The 23,802-nt window shown below is 45.8% G+C and overlaps 1 pseudogene; it reads right to left on the bottom strand.

Annotated features, from left to right (window-relative positions):
• Positions 1-23,802, bottom strand: part of LOC114689781 — a 110,623-nt pseudogene that overhangs the window by 4,483 nt on the left and 82,338 nt on the right.

Genomic DNA, 23,802 nt, shown 5'->3' with positions numbered 1-23,802 from the left:
TGAGGACAGGGAGATGCTTTGCTTTGTTCACTGTGTCCAGCTCCAAACTTGAAACTTACTGCGTAGTAGATACTCAGCAAATTATGCTTGGATTAGAAAATAACTGGTGAGATGCCAGTATGTAAGGTGACAGCCTTCAAGTCTGACGACCTGGGTTCAATCCCCAGAACGCACACAGAGGAAGAACTGACTTCTGCACGTTATCGTCTGACCTCCACATGTGCACTGGTACCTGTACGTGTGCTCACATGTGCATATTATAGATAGGTAGATAGATAGATAGATGATAGAGATAAATGATAGACAGATTAGATAGATAGAATAGATAGATAGATAGATAGATAGATAGATAGACAGATAGATGATAGAGATAGGTGGTAGACAGATATAGATGATAGATTGATAGATAGATGATAGAGATAAATGATAGACATAGATAGATAGATAGATAGATAGATAGATGATAGAGATAGATGGTAGACAGATATAGATATAGATAGATTGATAGATAGATGATAGAGATAAATGATAGACATAGATAGATAGACAGACAGAGATGATGGATAGATATAGATGATAGACAGATATAGATAGATACAGATAGATAGATAGATATAGATAGATAGATAGATGATGGATAGATATAGATGATAGACAGACATAGATAGATACAGATAGACAGACAGACAGACAATCATGGATAAGTAGATAGATAGATAGATAGATAGATAGATAGATAGATAGATAGATAGATAGATGAGAGATTTTTTTTCTCAAATGGGGCATATGGGATTATGAAGTTGTCTTCATAAGTTACCTAGTTTCAAGATTTTCTTTCTAGCAACTTAAGCCATGTAAGAGGATGAAGACTTATCAGTGTCCATTGCCTCCTGACCTGGGCAGTTAAGCTTCAGAGCATCCTCACCATTCAGTGCCCATCCTGAAGGCCCCAGCTCCCCACTTGTAATTGATATGCATAAGGGAGTTGTAGACAGTGGGTATCGGATGAATGAGTAATAGAAATTGCCAGAGTTGCCCCTCTGGTCCTATGCTTTGCCAATGTGACTAGGCAAGAAAGGCAAAGACAGAAAAGAAAGGAAAGAAAAGTCACTATTCTAGTCTGGTCAAGAGAGTTTTAAAATCTGTCATTGGTCCTTTGGGTTCATAAAATCATACACTGATGCTGTGGTTTGACTGTGTTCCCCAGAGTCTAAGTCTGGGCAGTGTTGAGAGGGGGTGCCCATAAGAGGTGGTTAAGACATGAAGGCTCTGCCCTCAGATACTGTTGACAAGGGAGTGGGTTGGTTACCATGGAAACTGGTTCCTATCAAAGGAGCTTGCCACCCCCTCCCCATCCCACCTGCCCCCTTCTTCCCTTTCCTTCCACCTTTTTTCTTAGAATGACTGAGCAAGAAGGTTCTCTAGCACAACTTGACCAAGGACTTCTCAGTCTCCAGAACCGGAGGAAATAAAATCTGGGTTCTGTATCATTTACCCAGTCTCAGGAATTCTGTTCTAGCCTCACAAAGTCAAGTAAGAGACTTGTTAACTTAATTGTTATCATAGCTTATTGCCCCATGGCCTGGAGCATCAACCTTTGAGCAGCCTCATAACACCATGTTCAAGCAGTCCCCACCCTGATGGCTCATCCTCTAACTAGGTCACTACTTGAAACTGAGACCACATGAGTTTCTGAAGCAATGGTTCCTTCTTGTCTTCAAATTTTTTCACTCTTCCTATTCTGTGCAGTGGCTAGTCATTAAATGCCAGAGGGAGATATAAGCAGCTGAGATGGAGGTGACACTTTCTAGGTACTGTCTCTAGGCATGGCTGTGAGTTCTTTACATGTAAAGACAAACTTATCTAACCCTCATAACCAACTTTGGGTTCAAGTTAAACAAGGGGAGTGAGACTTCAGAAACTGGGGTAATGTCAGAGTTTAACTCAGGTACAGAGCATGGCATTCAGAACGTGGGTCTTGGAACCGAACGCTGGTCCTCTGCAAGAACAGGATACACTCTTAACACAGAGCCATCTCTCCAGCCCCATACTTTAATTCTTTAATTACACTTGTGCTTCTTGCTATCACTTTATTTGAATATTTCAGAGACCACAATCAAAGCAAAATGAGATTCTAATCTCAGACTCTCATCAGTATGCTCTGTTAGGAAGAGGGGGTGTGGGAACTCTTGGAGAAAGACTGGGGTGCTTATTGTTGGCAAGTATTTTGCTTCTCAGAAGATTCATCACATAACTGTTTCAAGTTGCAGATCTTGCTAAATGCTCTACTATTCACTGGGTGTTCCCGGCTCTACCCCAGAGTAAGCTGATGCCTCAATTATCAATAGCTTCGTTTTGTAGCTTTAATCACTTCTTATAGCTCCCAGCTTTACAGGCTGGGACCTGGGGCAGGGCAGCTACACAACCATTCAGTTCCATGTGGCACTAACTGAGGTCCCTCTAAGGACTTTAACTGCTGATGGGGTAATGGTTTGGTCTGAAAGGTATAGAATAGCTTCGCCAATATTTAATCCTTCAGGATGCTATAATAAAATAATATGGACTGTATGGATTATAAACAATAGAAATTTGTTTTTTCACAGTTTGTCGTAGTTCATAATCAAGGGCTTAGCAGATTCTGTGCCTGTTAAAAATGCTTCATGGTTCTTAGATGATTTGTCACATGGTAGACAGTACCACTCTTGGATATAATCACCTATCAACCCCCCACCTCCTCATGTTATCACATGGCTAATTACACTTAGGCATATGGATTTTGGAGGAATACTGTAACACAAATTGCTAAACAGTCTTATTAATAGAAAACTTGGAGCCAGACATTGGAGTGAAAGCTGAAAGATCAGAGAAACGGAACAAGTCAGCCATGTTTTTTTTTTTTTTTCTTGGTTTTTTGAGACAGGGTTTCTCTGTGTAGCTTTGCGCCTTTCCTAGAACTCACTCTGTAGCCCAGGTTGGCCTCGAACTCACAGAGATCCTCCTGGCTCTGCCTCCCAAGTACTGGGACTAAAGGTGTGCGCCACCACTGCCCGGCTGCCAGCCACATTCTTACTTCTAACAAAATCATCAGCCTTAAGGGAGTGAGTTCCTGTTTCCTCTCTCCTTATATACCCTTTTCTACCCTGCCATCTTACTTCCTGGGATTAAAGGCACGTGTGCCTCCCAAGCAAAGGCATGAGATCTCAAATGTTGGGATTAAAGGTGTGTGCTACCACGCCTAGCTCTGTTCCCAGTCTGGCCTTGAACTCACAGAGATCCATCTCTCCAGAGTGTCCTATTACTGTCTGGCCTCTAGGTCTAATCTAGTGGCTGGCTCTGTCCTCTGATCCCAGATAATTAGTGCACAATATCACCACAGAAAACAAACACTCAGAAGAATGACATTCTACCTCTCCATTAGGGAAATCACAATGCCTTTTCATAATGTTACAATCTAAGTCTTGGTTTTATTAAACACACAAAAGAAAATTTCTGTTTTTATCTATTGTTCATGTACAACAAATATCATCACTGAAGAAATTCGTAATGAAGACCAATAGTCATCCAGCAGATGTTGGATTTACAGAAACATTCCAAGCAATACAACTCAGAGCCATGCAAACTTCCCCCAGCCCGTTATTGTCAGCAGTGCTTACGTTCAGCACTCAGGCTCTCTAGATCCAGCACTTAGGATTTAGGCAGCATCTTGCTGACAAGTGTTTATTAGGGATATACCATGGGCGTTAGGGGAGACTAAAGATTCCCTCAGCCATTAGTTCCTACTTAGAATCCTTGTAACAAAAGCAGATTAACAAGAGAGAAACACACACACACACACACACACACACACACACACAAATGTATTAGTGTGTAGCACACTAAATATAAAATTTAATATAAAAATGCGTGTGTGCCATATACATGTATATCCATACATATAGTGCATGCGCATGGGTGTGAAAATGCACACAATCACAGGGGAACATGAAGGGGACACAGAGGGTCTTCCTCTCTGCTCTCTGCCTCATTAGTGTGAGGCAGAGTCTCTCTTCGAGCCAGAGACTTGATGCTTTGGCTGCCTGGCCAGCAAGCTCCTGGGATCTGTTCCTCTCTGCTCCTTTGATGCTGGGTTTGTAGTCACCCAAAGCCAGCGCTATCTTTTTTTGTGGGTGCCTGAGATTCAAACTCGGGTCCTCATGTTTGAACAGCGAGCACTCTCACCTACTGAGCCCTCCCGTCGGCCCCTGGCATAGCGTCTTCCACAGAGAACAGTAAATCTGTAGGGAGAGAAGAACCGAGGCAGGCCATGGCAGGTTTCCAAAGGTGGGAAACTGTGGCAAGGTGAGCCCGTGTGGGAAACCAAGCACATGGAGGTTCACTTCCAGGCGCCTCCCATGCCAGCTCTGGGCTCACGAGTCTCCGATAGTCACCACTAGAGGAGAGTTCGTATCCTCCGCTCGTCAGAAAAGCAGAATAGACGAGCTGTCTCCCTGGTGCTGTTTGATTGCCCTGAGCTCAAAAACAACTATTATGGCTCATTTTGGTATGTTTTGGTGTGGCATCTCCTGATCTCCTGGAATGCCAAGCAGTGTACTAGCACTGAGGACATGAGGGTGAACATGGCGAATGTGGTCTTGGCTCTCCATGTCCATAGAGCTTTGCAGTCTTCTGCTGGCAAAAACAGAAGGGATGGGGTGCAGCGTTGGGGGAACTCCAGGCGGTGGTGTGTAGCACAGTAGAAGAACAAAGGTTAACTGCCCATGAAAAGGAAATTAGGGTATGGTGCAGCAAAATCAACCCCTGCTGCATCATAAAGACTCAAGTGCATGGTGGCTCATGATTTGCTCAGGGAGTAACCTAAGGTGGTTCCAGGTGTTGGGGGTGGGGGAGGGTGGGTTCTTCAGACACTGGGCTTGTGAAGGAAGGCTCTGCCATGGGAAGCTGCAGAGGGCATTAAGGGAGGACCTGTTGGCTCCCTGCCCACCTCTCCCCATGACAGATGTATATGAAACTGGCACATTCATTATTTACAGAGGCCAGCAGCTAGGCCCACAGTCCCTAACAACTGCAAAGGAGGCGGGCAAGGCCAGGTGTGGGCACAAGCCTTTAATTCCAGCATTCCGGATGAAGAGGCAGGTGGATCTTTGAAAATTAGAGGCCAGCCTGGTCCACACAATGAGTTCCAACCAGCCAAGGCTGCAGAGTGAGACCCTGCCTCAAAATTTTTATTTGTTTATTTACTCGCTTTTTTTTGGGGGGGGGGTTCGAGACAGAGTTTCTCTGTGTAGCTTTGCGCCTGTCCTGGGACTCACTTGTAGTCCAGGCTAGCCTCGAACTCACAGAGATCCGCCTGGCTCTGCCTCCCGAGTGCTGGGATTAAAGTTGTGTGCCACCACCGCCCGGCTACTCGCTTATTTATTAGTCTGTGAACCCTGTAAAAAGACAGCAGCAAATGCAGCTACAAAATGCCTTTGAGGACAAAGAAGCCTCGGCTGCCTCAGCTTTCATGGGGCGCCCATCTGGGACAGCCCAGACAGCTGGGCTGATTTCAGTTAAACAATGTAGCTTCAGTTTGTATAAAAAGTCTGTTTTCTTAAAAACTGATCCTTTCTTACTTCTCTGCCTGGTTAAAGAATCGCGAGAGTGTAGAGAGACACTGGAGCTCTCATAGGCAAGGGGCTGGTGTTTTTCATCTAGAACAATTTATTACCAATAAAGCTTCCTAGCTGGGTTATAATTGGAGGGGGACAGAGGGAATTGTGTGCATAGTTGTTGTTTGGTAAGGCCCCTAAAAGGGCTAATTGCAATGGGAAAGTAATTTGGCAAGGAAAAATTATCTTGGCATTTGACTCCATCCTGATTGCCTTGTAAACACACCAGCCAGTTATGTTTGTTAGTGTGGGCAGTGGAAGAGATAACATTTCCGGGAGCTGAATACCTTACCTGTGCACCTTGGAGCACACAGAAAGGAGTTGTTGTTGTTGTTGTTGTTTGTATTTTGATTTTCTTCACTGTTGGTAGACAGGGAGCATCTTTTCCTATTGTCACACTGAATCTTCAAGCTTTTCTTTCTCCTCAAAGGAATGTGCATGTTCACAGTGAGCCTGGTTTGTCTGGGCAATCTAGGCAGCCAGCAGGAAATGGGCACCCAGGAACTTCCGATTTCAAGTGGCTTTGCTCTCTGCCTTCATTGGCCAACTTCCTCATACTAGAGATAAGGAAAGCCCCAATGACCTCAAAAGCAAATGCCAGTGCGGATGCTGACTGAGATGAGGCTGTGCTGTTGGAAGTCACACAAGTCTTGTCTGAGCTGCCTGCTCGCTGTCTCTGGTCCTTCAAGCCCCAGTCTCCTCGTCTGCAGAGATGATAACACCCAACTCCCAGGGTCCCTGGGCTCCACTGCTGGGCACTCACTGGGATCCTGATAAATAGTGACTAAGGTTATTAATGTCCATGCCCTAGATCTCTATTCAATTTTGCAAAGAGCACTGAGGACTCCCTGGGCACTTGAACACATGCCTACAACTGGCTTGCTCAAGGGCTGAAAAAGAACCCGGTCCTCACCAGGGAAGGAACAGCTGTGGATAGATGTGCTCCAGTGTCCCACAAAGACCTGCCTCAGGCCAGGACCTTTAGGAGAAGGATCCACACAAGGCAAGATGGCAGGCTAAAGTGTGAGGTCTCTCCTTCTCAAGCCAAAGCCCACCCCTCAGAGAATGCCGACATCCCCTCCCGGGAACTAGAAGTAGTTGAAACATTTATGATATCTCTATGATTCCATAGAGAGGTCATACTGCAATACTTATAGTGAGACATCCCCGTTGGCCTAGGGATGTAGCCCAGTTGGTACAGTGCTTGGCTGGCATGCAGAAACCCCGGGCCCATCCTCAGCACCAAATAAACAATGTAGGCGTGTGGGCACTTGGAGGTGGTGGCAAGGATCAGGAGTTCAAGGCCAGCCTTGGCTACATATCAAATCAGAGGTGACCTTGGGCTACACGAAACCTTGCCTCAAAAACAAAGCAAGAATCTGAAGAAATGACCCAGTGAATAAAGTACCTGACATGGAAATGCAGGACTGGAGTTCAGACCCCAGCACCCACAAGTAAGCCGGAAAGAACACAGCAGCCAGGCAGCCCAGCACTTGGGAGGTGGAGACAGGTGCCTGAGGAAACTTGCAGGTAGTGTAGCCAAGGCAGCAAGCTCCGGGTCCTTCAGGAGAGGCTGCCCAGATAAATGAAGTGGGTGTGACGGAGGAAGACAGTTCATCAACCTTTGGTCTCCACAGATCTGTGAACATGGGCAAGAGGGCACTGCCATGTAAACACAGGCCAGCCTGAACTATATAGCAAGTTCCAAGGTTTTATGGGCTAAAGAGGAGACCATCAGAAAAGAACAATACAGAACAACAAAACAACACAAAGGGAATGATGGAGTCTGGCAAAACTGATTCTAGGCCATAGTCCATACTGGAACTTTTGACTCCTACCTGATAGGTAGATTTGGGATGAATCAAACATCTTTAAATTCCTTTTACTTTCCTGCTGATTAAGATCCAACCATTCAAAATAGGTTATTCCTTGATTTTTGCACACAGTGTTTTTGTTTTGTTTTTAAGACTGGGTCTTCCTGTGGTGCCCAAGTTGGACCCCACTTCTCTATATGGTCAAGGCTAGCCCTGACTCTGAGCGTTTCTACCTCAGGATCCTGAACGGTGGACCACAAGCATACAACATCTTCCCAGCTCTTCAATTCTACGGAGTTCTGATAGTGACTCCTAGAGCAGCCCTGTGGTCCACTCAAGTGATTTACTGTGTCCCATTTTGATATTAAAGTACATTATTTTGATTGGGCTGATAGCACAGGTTTATGGCACAGCAGTCAGGAGGATCAAGAGTTCAAGGTTAGCATGCACTATAGCAAGACTCCCTCCCCAAACAAACCCAACAACAAATCCAAAACAAAATACTAGCCAATCAATGCGACAGACAAAAAAAAAAAAAAAAGGCAAGAAGAGGTGAACGAGCAACCAAAGGAGACGTTTCTATGAATTCTAGACACTGGGTTTCCTGTAACGGCAGGAAGAAAGGTATAGCGTGGTCTTAGAGGAAATTCCAAGAGAGGAAAGAGTTCTAAGCACTTCCTCTTGTTTCTAGTGATGACTCCACCATTTCTTGTAAATTGACTACAATCAATAGAATTAAAAAATCTGGGATAAAATTTTTTTTTTATTATCAATATGTGCAACAACCAAACATTTTCCTACATTTTGGAACCAGCTTCCTCTTTATAACTTGTCTGATAATTCCCTATTATTAGGCAGTCTAGAAAAAGTGCTTTCTATGGCTCCCAGACAGGTTTATACGATCCTTTAAATGCCATCTGCTTTTGCTTATATTATGTTTTATTAAGGACCATCTGGTTGTCGCTACAAATCATATAGCTCTTGGCTGAGTTGGTTATCACATCAATAAATTATGTTTTTATTATTAGCAAGAGAACTTAAGCTGAGTAGTGGACTGGGCAGAGGACCAAGAGACCCACGTCTGCTAGTCTTGTGGCCAGAACCTTGACCTGTCTGGGTTATTGGTGTTTCACCTCAAAATAGAGGGTCGGACCCATTCCCCCAGTTACAGCAAACACAGCTCTGTGTGCCAACCACCCAGCAGCTCAGGGAGGGATGCTGTTGGGGAGGCTGGGCTGCTGGGCTGCTGGGAACTGTGAATAGACATGGGGAAGGGAAACAGCATCAAGTGGAGCATTCCAGACCGGAAACCAACTGGAGAGATGAGACCACTTCACTGGGAAGGATTTCAGGAAACATTGGATGGTATGGGGGCATGGTTTAGGCATTTAACAACAACCAACAACAACAACAAAAAAAACCATTTCTTTTTACTTCTTTTTTTTACAACTCTGGCTTCACATTTGCTGTAGTCAACGATGGCCTTGAACTTCTGATCCTCCTTCTCCACCTCCCAAGAGCTAATATTGTAGCCTCTGCCAGCATGCCCAGATAGATCTTTTCTCTACAGTGTAGAGTCTGACCATCTTCCTCCCGTTCTTGGTCTTAGCTTGGCAATCTTTGGAAACACTCAGCTCGATCTGGCTAACGGATGGGTCTCTTCAGTGGGTTAAACACACACACACACACACACACACTCTTCCTTCCCTCTCTCTCTTCCACTTTCCCCCCTCTTGTGTGTGTGTGTGTGTGTGTGTGTGTGTGTGTGTGTGTGTGTGTGTGTACATGTATGCACACGCATACATGTGGAGGTCAGAGGACAACTTTTAGGAGTCACTTCTTTCTTTCCACCATGTAGGTTGGCTCAAACTCGGTCACCTGGTGACAGACATACTTACCCACTGAGCCATCTCTCTGGTCCTAAACATCACTGTTGAATCAAGGTGTGTTTGGCACCACACGTGGGTAGCAAATGAGACTACACACTGAGGCCTGAGGTCTTTGAGATGAGTCTTTGGTTGGTTACCGAATGAACACATTTTTATTTTCTGTCTGTGATAGGAAACCATGGAGATGGAGAGCACTGCCATGGGGCAATCTAGTCTTATTTTAATTACTTATTAAATTACCACCAGTTAAAACATAGGTGAGCTTATACTAAATTCCATATAATAAGTTGTAGTGGATGATATTTTGTTAGCTCCATGGATGGATGAAGATAAGGAAGAAAAACCCACCCACCACACTAGCTAGATCTTGGTAGGTGCAGATTCTGCTTGGGGTGGGAGAGTGTGTGCAGCTCAGAGCTCATGTTCTAGTTGGCAAAATGACAATAAGGAGGACGAATAAAGGAAAGGCATGGATGGCAATGGCTTGTAAGGAGCTTGGATACATCGCTTAAAACTTAACAAATAAGAATGGGAAAACATCCCAGCCCTTGGGAGGTAAGGTAGATGAAGAGTTCAAGGTCATCATTGGCTATATAGTCAGCCATGTACAGCATCATGTACCCAGGACAGTCTGGGTACATGAGACCATGCATCAAGAAAACAACCAAACAAAATCCCTATTCTACTACCATCAAGTAAAAGCTGACTAAGGATCAGGGGATGGCTCTGCTGGGAAAGTACTTACCTAGCATGCATGCATCCCTGAGTTCATAAAACAGCACATGTGGCATACATGCCTATGATCCCAGCACTTGGTAGGAGCAGAAAGGTCAAGAGTTCAAGGTGATCTGTGGCTACATAGTAAGTTGGAGGCCAGCATGTACTGTGTGAGACCCTGTCTCAAAAAAAAAAGAAGAAGAAGAAGAAAAGAAAGGAGGAAAGAGAGAGAGAGAGAGAGAGAGAGAGAGAGAGAGAAGCTGGACAAAGTGAAAAATCATGTTTTCCTTGGGTCTCTTAGGGATCAGAGTTTTCTTGGGTCTCTTAGAAAAAGAGGATCAAAGAGCAAACCTCTCTCCCAGAAGGACAGACAGACACAGAAAGGCACAGCTATCAGAACGGACACCCCAGTGGGCATTGGCATGGCTTCGGGAAAGCGTCTGTTGTGATCATCAGTTGCCAAGGCTTAGGGTGCACCCCTCCATGAGTTAAAACTTCCCCCACTACTATGATTTTCATTCTAAAATGAACCAGATTCTTTTTAGCAATAGGTTTTTGATACAGGGCCCATTTCTCCCAGACTGGCTTCAAACTCATGGTGTACCCCACACTGGCCTTTAACCCCCTGAATATCCCTGTCTCTGCCTCCTAAGTGCTGGGATTACAGGCCTGAGACTCCAAGTCTGACCCCACCGAGGTGCATCCAGAGACTGCCCCAGAACTTCCCCTTGTGTTGCTAGAGGAGAAAAAATAAGGCATTTTAAAGACACCAGATAAATCTTTTTTTTCTTTCTTTCTTTTTTTTTGCCTTTTTGTTTTTCGAGACAGGGTTTTCTCTGTGTAGCTTTGCGCCTTTCCTGGGACTCACTTGGCAGCCCAGGCTGGCCTCGAACTCACAGAGATCCGCCTGGCTCTGCCTCCCGAGTGCTGGGATTAAAGGCGTGTGCCACCACAGAAAAGCGATTTTGAGACTGGAAGGATGTCTTAGTGGTTAAGAGCACTTTGCTGCTCAATCATGAGGACCAGGGTTCTGATCCCAGCTCACATGTCAGGTGGCTCACAAATGTTTGTAGGCCCAGCTCCAAAGGATCTGATGCCATCTTCTGGCCTCGGTGCTCTTCAGGTACTGACACACACATGTGAGTACACACATAAATAAAAAAAAAATAAAACATTTGTTAAAAGAAAGCTATTTTTACTAGAGCCAAAATCATCGAGGTCTTTTGAAATCACTGCTCAGCTCCATTGCCCCTGGGTCTTCTGCCCTTTTACCCAGGACAGCACCCCAGCTTGCAAGAAAAAACTACCAGGTATACCAAACTACATCTCTTCCGCTAGCCTACCCTTGAGTTGTCTCCTTCATAACTGGGCAATAGTGAACAAGGACTGTCCCGAGTTCTGTGTCAGCCATTCCAGGAAGTAATTGAAAGTGAGGAGAGAGTTACAGGACCCCCTTCCTCTTTTCGCCAAGAGACACAGAAGCACAGAGTCACATAAGGACAGGGTAGTTGCAGCTGCTGTCCGACATGGAGACGAGCTATGAGACTGAGCCCTTAGCCTGTGACGTCTGCACATGCATGGGGGCTGGCATTAAGTTGAATTGAATGGTTGAATACACAGCCACTGGGAGAGAACTGGAGAACAGAACTGGGGTCAGAAACTACCTCAGAAAGAATCCGAGACCGATGCTAGCAGGGAGATGAGACTCTCAGAGCTCAAAGCATGCTGGAGATGAAAGGCCCTGTACAGCCATGGAGACTGCCTTTGAGGGCTCATTAGAGCACAGGACACAGACATCCTCCACGCTCGGGATATGTTGATAAAAATGTAAGAGCCACAGAGAGAATAAGCCAGAAGAAATACCCAGAGCAATGGTGACTGAGAAATTCTCAATTAATGCCGTCAGTTATAAAACCACAGGCCCTGAAATCTATAGAACACTAAACAGGATAAATGGGGGCTAGGGAATGGCGGGGAGGACACGGAACACAGAAAAAACACACATACACATCTAAGGCACGTCAGGATCGGGAGGTACATAGAACACAGACACACACACAACACACACACACACACACACACACACACACACACACACACACACACCCCTAAGGCATGCCATAAGAACACTGCAGAAAGACAAAGATAAATAAACATATTCTTTTGGAGTTTTCCTTCGTTTGAGACGGGGTCTCACTTGCAGCCTTGGCTGTCCTTGAACTCAGAGATCTACCTGCCTCTGCCTCCCCAGTGCTGGTATTAAAGGCATGCCACCCTAGTTTCATTTCTTCCTGTAATTAAAATACTCAGACAAAACAAATTTAATAGAGAGAGAATTTATCCCACTTATAATTCTGGGTCACACTCCAGTGTTTCCAGGAAGTCAAGGCAGGAACTTGAAATAGCTGGTCACATGCAGAGTCAGGGAAAGAGAATGAACTGCTGAGAATGAACGCAAGCATGCCTACTACTGGATTATCCGATTCTTACACAGTGCAGGGCCCCAAACCAGGGGCGGTAGGTACTGCGTCTTCTCTCAACCCAGGCAATCAAGACAACCCCACAGGCTAGCCTTATCTAGACAGTTCCAGGCTGAGATGTCTTCCCAGGCAATTCTAGGGTGTTTCAAGTTGACAATTAAAACTATCATGTGGCACTTTTATTCTTTCCACTCTACTTCTTTCTTCCCCCTCCCATTTCAACCAAAAGACTTTCAGTTAAATTCAGATGAGTGCTTGAATTTTTGATAGCACACCAAAGCTGCTTTTGGTTTCTTTGTGGTCTGGAACAGGTCCCTTGGTCATTTGAATCTGAGGACTTTGGCCCCACACCTCCAGAATATAACCCTGGTCAGTATTTACAGAACAATACAGGAATATGCCCTTAAAAACTTCAAAATGAGCATGCACATTGTCCTGGGAGATCTAACATGGAGGCTTCATGTTTTCTTGATGTCTAGATAGAGTTAAAATCATCCAGGAAGCCAGTTGGTGATGGTGGTGCATGCCTTTAATCCCAGCACTCAGGAGGCAGAGGCAGGCAGATCTCTGTGAGTTTGAGTCCAGCCTGGTCTACAAAGCAAGTTCCAGGACAGCAAGGACTACAGAGAGAAACCCTGTCTCAAAAAAACAAAAGCAAAAACTGTCCAGGACCCTAAAGCTAGCTGAAAGGGGCACAAGAGACTCCCATAACCACATCGGGTGGCTCACACTGGGTTTGAAGCCCCCGCCTTGCTTCCAGGGGCACGTGCACATACAAAGAAACACAGGGACACACACACACACACACACACACGCACGCACGCACGCACGCAACGCACGCACGCACACACGCATGCACGCACGCACACGTATACACCCAAACACAGACATTCACACTGGCAGATAAAAGAGATAAATCTGTTCTCTAAAAGGAGGAGTCTAAAGAGATGGCTCAGCAGTTAAGAGCACTTGCCGCTCTTCCAGAGGACGCAAGTTCAGTCCCCAACACCATGGGGACCAGCTCATAACCGCCTGTAACTCAAGCCCCAAGGGATCCAGTGCCTCTTCTGACCTCCACTGTGTACCTGCACTCAAGTGCACATACACTCACACAGAATCACATGCATACACACAAAAGGAGAATAAACCTTTATAAAATAAATTTTATAAAAAAGGGAAAAAGCTATGAAGTTGACCTTAACAGATGAAGGATCTAATTGAAGAGGCTTGGATTATTCCCGGACAACCATCACCCAATGTGGAGCTATGTGGTAGGGCACAGACACATGGAACCCTGTGCTCTCAGACCCTGGGTCACTGTCCCGGCTTAGGGATTCCAGACTCAAGGGAACATGCAAGGCAGAGCTCAGCAGTTAGCCTAAGATGCTCTTTCCCTCATCTTCATTTTCTGAGGAATCTGTCCTGTGCATCCTGGAAATGCATCTGTGACTATACAGTTCTCCTATCTGCTTTAAAGATGTCAATTCCATCCGGGCTGATAGCTTGGGCTGTAAGGGAATCTGTGTTTACCCTCACATCGCTGATACAGCTGGGCTCCAGTCCTGCCGGTGATTTAGGCGTCTTCAACTCTAAGTGGTGACATACCAAGTTAGATCTGACGGCTTAGGATAAAAGTGCCATTATCAGTGCACATTTCAGTCAAAATCCTAAATCCAAATACCCATGACCTTCATTTTAATGTGGCTCATGACTAACTCATTTTAATTGAATTCATATTTGATGTTGACGACAGTTCACATTGTTCGTCATTTACATAGCCTCTCAGCTTCAGATACATTATGCATTATCTAGAGAGTTGTCATGGCTAATTAATAGTCTTAATCATGTTGGATTAATGGTCTTAATCATGTTGAACTTCTTAGTACAGACAGACCCCTCTCTGCCCATTCCTCTAAACGATTTTCCTAGTCTTTTGAGACAGGGTCTCAGTGTAGCCCAGGCTGGCCTCAACCTAGCTGTATAGCCAAGACAACTCGGAACTTCAGATCTTCTTGCCTCAACTTCCTGAGAACTAGGATGAGGTTACTGGTCTGTGCTCTCATGCCTGGTTTTTTGTATCTTTCCTTTTTCTCTCCCCCTTCTTTCTATCTTGTTAATTTTGATAGCACTGGAACTGAACCCAGCCAGCACTTAGGAATGCTAGGCAAACACTGCATCACCGTGCCCCACCCCAGCCCTTCTCCCTCTTTTAAGAGTCTCTCTGTGTCTTCCAAAATCACCTGGGGTTGGCTGAGTGTCGTACATTACATTGGGCCCTGGTATGTACAGGCCCTGAATCTGGGATTTAACTAGACAAGAACAAAGAATCTGTGGGGAAAACTGAAAAACTTTCACCTCCATGGAACATAAACAGACTTCTTGTCATTGCCCTAAACAACGCAGCATAACTGTCTACACCAAATAGTAGTTGTATTATGTTAGCCATTGTTATTTAAAGCAGCTGAGAAAATACATGCAGGCTATCTGCAAATGCTGAGCCAATCTGGATGAGGGACTTGAGCATCCGTGATTTTAGAATCTGTGTATACCCTGAAGTCAATGTCCTGTGATAGCAAGAACTGTGTACCATAAGCAATACATCCCTGAACGAAATTTCCTCATTCTATCACCTCCTTCCAAGCACCCTACCAACTAAGCCACACGCCCAGTTTCCACCCTGCAGCCTTGAAGAAGTATGGGAAAACAGGACTTTTTGAGGGACTCTTTGTGAATGAGGACGGACCTCCAGTGTCCTTCGAACCCTTGATCTTTGTCAGCCCTGGAACCTCTGCAGTTTCCAAGGTCACCAGAAGACCCGGATGCCATAATCGCATCTTCCCTGTGTCCAGCACAATCTCTGTTAGTTGTCCATTCAGCTTTGTCTTCATCTTAAATTTCCCTGGGTTCCAGATGTGTGCCTGGGATGCACAGATGTCTTGAAATGGGAGATCAAATGTATGTGAGATCAAAGTGGAGAACAAACCATCCTGCAGGTTTTTTTTTAATTAAAAAAGTGTGTGTGTGTGTGTGTGTGTGTGTGTGTGTGTGTGTGTGTGTGTGTGAACATGGGTGCCAATACCTGCAGAGGCCAGAATCAGGTGTTCTAGGCAATTGCAAACACCCTATGTAAGTCTTAGGAACATAACTCATGTCTTCTACAAGAGTAGTACGTGCTTGCAATGACCAAGCCATATCTCCAGCTCCTGTTTATGATTTTGAGATAGGGTCTCATGTACCCAGGTTACCTTCAAACTCACCAAATAGCCAAGGATGGCCTTGAACTCCTGGTTCTCTAGTCTCTACCTCCCAATTGCTGGAAACTATAGTGAAGGGGATAAAATTCAAGCTTCTGTACATGTAGGCAAGCACTCTACTAACTGAGCTCCATCCCGAGGCCACCCTGCAGTCTTCAGGAAGAAGGGGACTCGGGAATTAGAAGGGACTCCCAGGTCTTTTTCATCCTTCATCTCCCCCATAACTTCATCCCACAGCGCTCTCTATTCCTACCGTTCATTTGCTGCTGAACACCAATGTGCCGAAGTTGGTGTTCCTCCCTCACCTTTCACCTGGAACCCCCAAACTCACTTCTAGCTTTAAAACTGTGCATCCACAAACTCGCCCATGCTTACTGTTGTGGTGAAGATGTACAAGGTCCCCAGAGGCTCATGTGTTTGAAACACCTGGTCCCCAGATGGTGGCGCTGTTTCGGAAGACTATAGAGCTTTCAGGAGGTGGAGCCTTGCTGCAGGAAGTCAGTCACTAGATGCTGGCTCCAGGTTGTGTCTACTCTTTGCTTCCTGACGGCAAGTGAAATGTCACCAGGTGTCACACACTCCTGCCACTATGCCTTCCCCAGCATGGTGGACTATACCCTCAACTGGAAATCCAAAGAAGCTCTCCTCCCATTGGCTTGCCAAATATGGGGTCACAGCAATGGAAAAGTAACTAATCCAGTTGCTCAGTTTCCTTGGGACAGGTCCAGGCATGGAACCTAGGCCCTGGTTGACATGTATACAAACAATACCAGGGAAGGCATTCTGTATGGAAGGTGTCTGAACCATTGGGGAAACAAGAAACCAAAGCCAGCAGCTGTGTCTTGCACACTAGGTGGTCCCGGGAATCCATCTCTCTGGTTTCCTGTTTTTTGAGCTTAAGATGTCATAGTTTGCCAGGCGGTGGTGGCGCACGCCTTTAATCCCAGCACTCGGGAGGCAGAGGCAGGCGGATCTCTGTGAGTTCGAGGCCAGCCTGGTCTACCAAGTGAGTTCCAGGAAAGGCGCAAAGCTACACAGAGAAACCCTGTCTCGAAAAACCAAAAAAAAAAAAAAGATGTCATAGTTTATCAATGAGCACAGCCCCTTTCCTAAGGAACTATAAGGCCAGGCTTTGTGATCATAAAATATTGTGTGCCCATCATATCTAGTCCTAAGAAGGCAGATAATTTAGATTCTCAACTTCGGAACATGGAAGAAGCTAAATTTAGATCATCTGCTATGGTTCTACTACATAGATTACTTTTTTGTGTGTGTGGGGGGGGTTTGTTGTTTTTTTGACACAGGGTCTCACTATGTGAACCAGGCTGGCCTCCAACCCATCAATATCTGCCTGCCTCTGCCTCTTGAGTGATGGAGTTAAAGGTATGTGCCACCATGCATAGCGTGCTAGGTAACTTTTTTGTTGTTGTTGTTTTTCGAGACAGGGTTTCTCTGTGTAGTCCTGGCTTCCTGGAAGTAACTCTGTAGACCAGGCTGGCCTTGAACTCACTGAGATCTGCCTGCCTCTGCCTCCGAATGCTGGAATTAAAGGCGTGCCCACCACCATCCAGCTTGCTAGATAACTTTTGGTATGTGTTATTTGATTAATTTCTAAATTATAAAATGAGGGTAGTTATATAATAGCATTATGGCCCATTTAATTAATTTGAAAAATGAGGCTCAGAAAGACACTTTCCTAGTAATCAGATTGCTATAATGCCAAATGGACACAAACTTGTAAGTTGAGTAGAATTCTGATACTTCAGGGCTGCTGGCCAGGCACATTTGCACAGGTTCCTCATCCCAGCACTTGGGAAATAGGGGAAGGATGGCCAAGTTCAAGGCTAGTCTTGTTGACATGGTGAGTCACAAGCCAGTCTGGGCTATATAGGACCTGTCTCAAAAAATTTATATTAAAGATTGAAAAGAGAGATTGGGGATTCCTGACACAATACTGGCCCCTCCTACTCACCAGTCCCAACTAGTTCTTAGCATCCGTGTTAAGAATGAGTTAAGATAAAGACACGTTGCTAGGACCGGCCATGGTGGATATGGTTGGGGGGTATTTCTGAGTCCCAGAAACAGGAAGTCTGTGGAAGGGCACAGAGTCATGGTGCATCTACCACCAGGAGCCAGTTTCTGGGTCTAAGTGTTGTTTTAACTTTGTTATAAAAAAAGTCAAAATAATATCAAAGACTGTAAAAGTCCCCTAAGTCCCTCTGTGTTCTTCTCCCGTGTCTTGGTTAGCAGTGTGGTGGCACTCCTGTGGCGTCTACATCCAGGCCCTGGCAGCACCAACAGTGCCATCCGAAATCTTACCCAGTTAATGACCAGGTCTTCAAGACTTCACCGACACTACTGTTCTTTACTGAAGGACACAATTGCAACCAATGCCTTAGTGGAAAACCCCCACAGCAGCTGAGCCAGGGGTCAGGGGCCTTTGTCTCCCCACACCAGTCTGATGCAAGGCATGCCCTCTAGTTCTTAAAAGACCATAAATTCATGTGTGTGCACACTCATGCTATAGTCTGGGTATGAACTGCCTCCCCCCACGGGCTCCTGTAAGTGAACACTTGGGCCATAACTGGTGGCACTGTTTCAGGAGGTCGTGGGACCTTTGGGGGTGGGACTTGGCTGAATGAGATGAGTTGCCACCTTGGTCCCCATATGCCATACCTTCCTTACCTCAAAGGCCTATACTCTCTCACACTATAGGGAAAAAAAAAGTCTTTCTTGCCTTAACTTCTATTGGGTATTTATAACAGCAATGAGAAAAGTCACCCATACACCACCTGGGACCAAACCTCAACCTCTCTCCATGTCCCCTTCAATGCCGGACCTCCACTAGCACTGAGGCTGCCCCTTCACAAATGGCCTCAGGACCTCTCTACAGGAACCCCAACCCTGTCACATGGTGCCAAGCCTCAGCTGCGCTCTATGACCCTTTCATGCCTTCAAAACCAATACCCACTCGGGAGTCATACACATTACCAAGTTCGGCTGTCATCTTGGGGTGCAGCATCGAGCTGCTCTGGACCTCAGTGTCTGTGTTCTGACCCTGAAGATTTCACCTCGGTGATGCTCACTCTGGTTGATCACAGCCCACTTCACAGGCCCCGACTAACCAGCCTCACAAGTCTTGGTGAAACACACATTTCCCTCCAGTGGTGCTGTTTCTCACTGACCACAGCTGATTGGTCAGCCCTGGCAACACACAAACCACAGGTTCTCGGTCAGAAATACGGTATGTACAGCTCTAGGAGAGTCTCTGCTTCCCTCTGGGACTTCATAAGCCAGGCCTCCGCTGACTGCATTTCTCTCAGCACACTAATCCTCCAAGCTCCCACAGGACAGCCTATTAAATTTTGAACACTGGCCGGGCGTTGGTGGCGCACGCCTTTAATCCCAGCACTCGGAGGCAGAGCCAGGCGGATCTCTGTGAGTTCGAGGCCAGCCTGGGCTACCAAGTGAGTCCCAGGAAAGGCGCAAAGCTACACAGAGAACCCTGTCTCAAAAAAAAAAACAAAAAAAAAAAAAAAAAAAAAAAAAAAAAAAAAAAAAAAAAAAAAAAAAAAAAAAAAAAAAAAAAAAAAAAAAAATTTTGAACACTGAGTGACTTTTCCAGATCAAGACCCAAATACTTCTACAATCCTCCTCCAAAACAACATGAGTGGATCGGTCACAGTAATAGGCTATGATCTTGGTGCCAATTTCTACCCGTGACTAAAGCAATCTGGGGAAGAAAGGCTTATTTCACTTACACGTTCTAACCCATCCCTGAGGGAACCCAGGATGGAATTTGAGGCCGGAAGTGGAAGGGCACTGGTTACTCACTGATTCCTGTCTACAGCTTGCTCAGTTTGCTCTCTTATACAAACCAGGAACAACTGCCCGGCATGCACCATGCACAGTAGGCTGGGCCCTTTCTCATCAATTATCCACCAAGGAAATGGCCACACGCCAGTCTGATGGAGGCAGTTCTTACCTGATGCTCACTCTTCCCAGATGACTCCAGTTCCTGCAAATTGACACAAAGCAGCCAGCTCACCAGGGTGGCATTGACCTTTCAGTGGTCTTTCTGTCTCCGTTTCCTGGGAGGATGGGATGTAATTTTCCCATTCCTTATTTTATGTTTTTGCTTTTTGAGACAAGATCAGCCATGTGCCTGAGGCTGTTCTGCTAGTCACTATTTGTGTAGCTAAGGCTGGCCTCAAAGTTCATGGCAATCCCCTGCCTCAGTCTCTAGAGGCGTGTACCACCATCACCATGCCCAGTAAGAATTTCTATTTCTAAAACTAAAGAATGCAGCCATTTTATTGAATTGTCACACTATTTTACAATTATTTAAACTTTAATTGTTTTAAAAAGTAATTGTGTCCAGGCTTTTCTCATGAAGAACCAGAGGACATCTGGTAATCACATTAGCTGTCCCGCTTCTTACATACAAGAAGTTGTGTAATGGTATACTTTTTTTTTTCTGTGATTAAAATTGTCAATAAAAAAAAAGTAATTGTGTTAGTTATCTTGTTCTCACGGGTCAAAGGAAGCTCATGGTCTCAGCTTCAGTCCATGGTCTTTTGAACCCATCACTCTGGGGCCTGCGGTGAAGTTGAAAATTATAGTGAATGAGAGGTACAGAGCAGGGGAAGCCGTTACCTCTCGATAGCCAGGAAGCAGGCAGAAGAGGAGCTGGGGGGGGGGGTGTCTCCATATCTCCACCTTCAAGGGCCTAGGCGCAATGACTTAGCTTCCTTCTACAGGCCTCACTTATAGGGAGGACGGCCCCCCGGAATTGGTACAGGACATGCCCAGACACCAAATTCTCAGCACAAAGGCGATTTGTTGCCTGGGAGGGCAAGTGTGTGTGTGTATGTATGTGTGTGTGTGTGTATGTGTGTGTGTGTGTGTGTGTGGTGTTGCTGCTGCTGCTGCTGCTGCAAACCATCAAGGAAGCAAGAGAGCAAGGGAAGATGTTTTTGCAGGAGTGGGTTTGTAAGGAGGAAAGGGAGGAGTCTGTGCTAGGGTGGCTGGTCAATCCTGGTCGGACATATTAGCCAAACAACGAATTTTAATCGTTGGACCTTGTTTTTTCCTCAGGAATGAGGCAGTGGCCAAATATGGAGTGGACCTTGGGGTCCACTTTAGGGATGTAATCTATTTTTTAGAAGGGAGAAGGAGGTGGGGAGAAAGGCAAGGCCTGTGGGGGCTGTGTTTGCCGTGTAGGCCTGCTAGAGCCCTTCCTGGTTTCTCCAAGGTCCCCCTCCTTCCCAATAGTGCCACAGGCTGGGGACCAGGTCTTCAACAGACACATCTTTGGGGGGCATTTAGGAGGCAAGAAATAACAGTAACCATGCATCTTTATGACTCAGTAAATGAATAAGAATGTTCACCATGAACAGTACCTGGATTCTGGAGCATTCCTGGACTATAACATGCTGGTTTGTCAGCTTAAACTCTTGGATAAATGTGAAGAATACTAAGTATTTTAATCAATCAAACCAAAAAGGCAAAGACATGGGCACTCTGAAACTGCCCACATAAGTGGTCCTTTTTCTTGAGTGGCTGTGATGCTTCAAAGCGTGGCCTTGTACATTATCTGAACTCCAAAGCACACAAATCAAGTGACAGGCTTTCAGGACACTTCAGAGAGCAGGCGCAGGAAGTGTCATCTAGGAAGAGACTCTTTGGAACTCTGGTTTGTTGTTGTGTTGCTGAAGACTTACTTTATTTACACTTTATGTGTTTGAGTGTTCTACCTGCATACATGTATGTGCACGACATGTGTGACAACTCTGGTTTTGTAAAGACAGCCAGTTATTTCGGATGAGAGCTCTTCTGGGCACAGCCAGGGTTCTCGGGGCTCTCTGGCTTCTCTGGGGCTAGCCTTGCAGCTCATTCACTAATCAGCAGGACCCTTCCCAGTCAGTACCGAAAGTGCTTCCCAGAGCTGCCCTGAACACACATCCTAGCAACCATCTAAGCCTAAATGTACTTCCTGGCTTTGATGCAGGTCTCAGGGAGCTGATGGTGCCCACTTATTTTGGTTCAAACAATTTGGGGGGGGGAGTCAAACTCCATTTTCTTTTAAGAACATACATTATGAGATTTTTAAAAAGGAAAAATCTGCTATGCCTTGAATCTTCTCCAGCTTCCCTCCATCTGTTCTCCTCAAAGGCTGTTTCTAAAAGACTGTGGGGCTAGTGAGACGGTTCGTGGTCAAGAGTGCTTGCTGCTCTTCCAGGGGACCTGAGATCAGCTCCCAGCGACCTTGTCAGGCAGCTCACAACGGCCATGATTCCAGCTCCAGGGGATGAGACATCCTTTCTGCTCTCTATGGGTGCCCGCACACATGTGCCACACACACACACACCCCATATCATATACACACACAGACACACACACACACACACACACACATTACACACACACCCCATATACACACACACACACACACACACACACACACACGTAAAAATAAAAGGCTGTGATGAGAGTGAGAGATTAGATTCCAGACGTGATAGACCAGGCAACAGGCTGGAGAAGCCTGGCTGAGGAACTACAGAGCTCATGCTGGGACAAGAAGAAAACGGTGAGCAGGATCTCTGGACCAAGGCATTTATTTGTGCTGATGTGACAAGGCGTGATGATGTAAACAAAGGGATCCCAAATGCAGTGGTTTAGTCAGGATGGAAGCTTTGTTGGGTTTTTCTTTCAGCCCTGGGCCCAGTCTCTCTCTCTGGAGTTTTAATACATTGCCTAGAGCTGATAAGGCAGTTCAACAGTGTAGGTTCCAGTTATCTCAGTTGATCCAAGACCCCAGAAGCTGGTTAGCAGGGCTCAAACAGGGAATGACCTGGGCAAAACATGACGAGTTGTTGGCCTTCAGGTTGGCCCAGGATCCATCTACTTTGTTGGTTTGCCAGCATGGTAGCATCCTTTACAGACATCCTGGACACCAGGGAGTGGAGATGGGAAGAAAATGCCTGGCTCTTGATTTTCAATGCACAACCCCGGAGATGCAGATCCCATTTCTCACAACTTCCCAGTCAGAATCTGGTCACATCATTACAACTACTAGTTTGAAAATGTCATAGCTAGATAACCATGTGCCCAGCCACAGGAGAGACTAGCTTCGAGAGCAGAGCAGCTAGCAAAGGGGCAGCGGGCTCCTCCTTGACACTTAACCCTTCTCAACACATCTCCTGAGTGATTCTTCCTGCATGTGTTCTCATATTGTGACCTTCCACCCAAGCCCCTGCTACTGGGCTGGAACTGGTCCTATGACCCAGTGTGCAGGGTTACCTGCACCTGTAGAGATGACCTATACAGAAGCCTGGCCTATTGGAATGTGGGCCTTTCCTGAAAGAGTGAAAATGAGCATATGTGTACATTTGGCTAGACAAATGGAAAGGCATGCTGAGGGAAAAGAGGCATTGGAAACCACAAAAATGGACGCAATGGGTCAGTAGATGGGAAAGGCCGTTGGGTGGGAAAGTTGTTAGTAAGCACCCAATGGCAGATACAGTCAGAGTGGTGCAGTAGAGAGGATTAGTGGGCCTTGAGGAGGAAAATATGACCTTATTGATAGAAGGGAGTGGAATACAGAACTTATGTCTATAAATATCTTCCAGTCTTTGGAGGCTCGGTAGTAAGGTAAGTAACACTCCCTGTGACACCCTTATTTCAGGCCCCAAGTCATGTTTTGCTACTAGCAGTACGTGGTGTATGTGACTGTGCATTTCAGTGGCGCACAGGTGTTCTTTAGATTGGAAAGGAACCCCCATGGAAAACAGTGTCCTAATCAATAAGAGCATCTGCCACCTCACATAGCAAGACGTGCAAGAGGGACTGGCAAGATGGCTTAGCAGGTCAAGACACTTGCTGCTGAGCCCGATTGATAAGCTCAACCCCCGGGACCCATGCAGAAGGTAAGAACCAACCCCGTAGTTTGAGTGTACAGTTCACTATGGTGGGGACCATCGTGGAGCAGAGGCTCAAGG

This window comes from Peromyscus leucopus, unplaced genomic scaffold (assembly GCF_004664715.2).
Source record: "Peromyscus leucopus breed LL Stock unplaced genomic scaffold, UCI_PerLeu_2.1 scaffold_137, whole genome shotgun sequence".
Lineage (NCBI taxonomy): Eukaryota > Metazoa > Chordata > Mammalia > Rodentia > Cricetidae > Peromyscus > Peromyscus leucopus.
Note: the sequence above shows the minus strand (reverse complement) of the source record. Positions and strands in the feature narration are given on the sequence as shown.